The sequence below is a fragment of the Myotis brandtii genome, unplaced genomic scaffold (genome assembly GCF_000412655.1).
Source record: "Myotis brandtii unplaced genomic scaffold, ASM41265v1 scaffold1064, whole genome shotgun sequence".
NCBI lineage: Eukaryota > Metazoa > Chordata > Mammalia > Chiroptera > Vespertilionidae > Myotis > Myotis brandtii.
In genome coordinates, this window is record NW_005353602.1 from 132,860 (window position 1) to 135,594 (window position 2,735).

The 2,735-nt window shown below is 57.6% G+C and overlaps 1 long non-coding RNA gene across 1 annotated transcript; it reads right to left on the bottom strand.

Annotated features, from left to right (window-relative positions):
- Nucleotides 1-1,251: 1,251 nt before the first annotated feature.
- Nucleotides 1,252-1,701, bottom strand: LOC106726427. The gene is made up of 2 exons (XR_001362500.1): nucleotides 1,547-1,701; nucleotides 1,252-1,488 (listed from the first exon to the last, which is right to left on the bottom strand). It is a non-coding gene; the product is annotated as an uncharacterized LOC106726427 (long non-coding RNA).
- Between the last annotated feature and the right edge of the window lie 1,034 nt (nucleotides 1,702-2,735).

Sequence of the window (2,735 nt, forward strand, 5' to 3'; positions counted from 1 at the left end):
TCCCAGGGCGCCTCTCCCATTTGAACCTCTAAGTTTCCACATCCCATTCTGCAGAAGTGGCGGGAGGGGGCAGGTGGCGTTGGGCCATTTGACAGATGGGGAAACTGAGGCTCAGGGATGTGATGTGAGTTCCCAGAGATCACACAGTAGGTTGGGGGGGCATCTGCCCCCCTCACTCTCTGACAAAATGTACCATACACCTCCCCCAGCAGGGCCGGGGGGCCCTTTACCCCCCTGTCAACCCATCTTCCTGCAGCTCTCTCCTCATCGTCCACCCCTCTGAGACTAGGGTGAAAGGTACTTTGCAGTTCCCTGCACGCTCCTCCTCTCTTCACAGTGCCGAGCAGAGCTGTAAATGTAAAAAGGTGAGAAAATGTTTCGCTCGCGGTGGATTCAGGAGCCTCTGCGACATGCAGATGTGAGCGCTGTCCCCGGCTGGGTTCCCCCCACACAGATCCCAGCACTGGGAGCAAGTGCTGCCTTTGGGGGCTGGGAGGGAGAGAGACAGCAAGGCAGGAAGAAGAGACAGACACAGGTCACACCAATAGCCGGCGACTGCTGTGGGCACCGGGGTTCGTTCCCCCTGGGGCCGCCCGGGAGACGGCAGCATGGGCCGCTGAGGGCAAGGAAGCCAGGGTATTGCCAGGATTCAAATCCCGGTCAGTCTGACCCCAGAATCCAATCCACCTTCGTGCTCAACGTAGGAATTCCTTTTAGGATGTGTGAGCTTGATTGCCTCCAGTGGACGGGGAGCTCCCCACCTGGCACAGCATGCAGGTCCCTCTGGGCAGCTCTAACGGCACCTCCCTGCCCCCACGTGAGGCTCCCGGCACCCGGCGGGGCCCTGTTAGGGGAGAGGCCTCCGAGCCTGGCCCTGGGCCCACAGATGGGGTTATTTTGAGCTGCAGTTCCTCCTGTTCTAAATTCCGCGTCTTTGCTCTCAACTACCCCATGAGGCACAAAAACTCAGCTGACCTCTCGGAGGTCGGGGGGGGGGGGGGGGGGGTGGAGACAAGTAAATAAGCTAAGAACACCCAGCACCGTCCCCACGTGGCACACACTCCAAACACAAGGAAGCGCGCCTTCTTGTCATTATTTTTATTAGCAGCAGGAGCGTCAGAGCTATTTTAAGAACTCCCAGGGTTCCGAGCAGGGAGGAGCTCCCCTCCCCTCCCCTCCCCACCCCCGGCATTTCTAACACATTAAAACGCACCTGCAGCCCACACTGAAGACAACTCCGTGAAAAAACACTTTGGAAGGATTTTGTCATTTTACTTGAAACGTTAGTATGGATTTGGATTCCGAACGTTGCTCTTCCTAGATCAGAGCTGATCATTTTTCCCTGTCGGGTGTTGAGCACTCTGTGGGAGGGAGGGGTGGGGAAGCTGAGGCACGGGGAGCCAGGGTTTCTGGCCTGCGGAGACCCACTTAGCGGTAGCAGCTGCGTGCAGCCCGCACGGGTCTGGCTGGGCTATAAAACAGAAGGGGCTTGGGGAGGGGGTGGGGCTGGGGCTGGGGCTGGAAGGCCAGGAGGGGGCTGGGCTACCTGCTTAACTTCTCGGCTGACGGTTCAGGGCCAGAGCTTCGCTGCAGTCTTATCTCCGTCCTCAGCATTTTTCTTTCTGGGCAATGAAGTTAAGGAGCCCTTCGCAGGCTCTGATGGGGTTTGGTGAATGTGGCCTCCCTATCGCTACTTAGCATGCGCGCTAAAAACTCGATAAATAGCCACCGTCACTTGCAGATTAGCTCTTCATGTGACGAAATGATTTATCTAGAAGACGCGTCTCCTCTCTCTCTCTCTCCCTCTCCCTCTCCCTCTCCCCCTCCCTCTCTCCCTCCCTCTCTCCCTCTCCCCCCTCTGCTTCTCTCTCTTTCTCTTTCCCTCCCTGTCTCTCTCTCCATTCCTTGGCTAAGAATTTAGTCATCAGAAAGTAAGGGAGGAATGAGGTGAGACTGATGATGGGGCCGGTGAGGGAGGGATGCAGGGGGAGGTGAGGGGGAGAACCTGAGTGTGAGGAGAGGCTGGGGCAGGTGGCGCAGAGGGAGAGAAAGAGGGAAATGCAGGGAGGGGCTGGCAGAGAAGGTGGGAGAGGAAGAGAGAAGTTAGAGAGCGACAGAAAAAGAAGAGACACCAATTGAGACACAGGAAAATAAAAGCACAGGAGAGAGACACAGGTACAGAGAGAAGGGAGGGGGAAATGGAGAGGGAGAGGATGAGACAGAAGTTGCAAAAGAGCTTCAACACACTCATCCCCGAGAGAAGAAAAGCAGCCGGCAGCGAGGGAGGGAAACCGAGGAAAGAGAATGAAATGGGGGAACCTCCATGCCAGGGGGAGGGGGGTCCCCAGGGGAGTCAGGTGCTGCTCCCCGGCCCCCACTGACCAGGCCAGACCCTGAGCTCAGGTCCTGTCGGGAGGTGCTCCCTCCCCATCCAGCCACAGGGCCCCGCTGGGTGGAGGCAGGTGACCACACTGGCCTCCTCAGGGGGACCGCCCCCCTCCGGGGCCTCCCCAGCCGGGCAGTCTCACTAGGAGACAGAGAAAAGGGCTCACTTCCTGCCTGGCCTCTCCTCTTTGGTATTTCCCGCATACACACACGTTTATAGCAATCTGTATGAAACATAAATATATATGTACAAATCTCCCCTCTGCAAGCCCGGGAGATAACAGGCCTGGAGCAGAGGCTGCGGATAAGGAGATTAGGGGGCTGGCTCATTTGTTGTGAGCCTCTCCGGG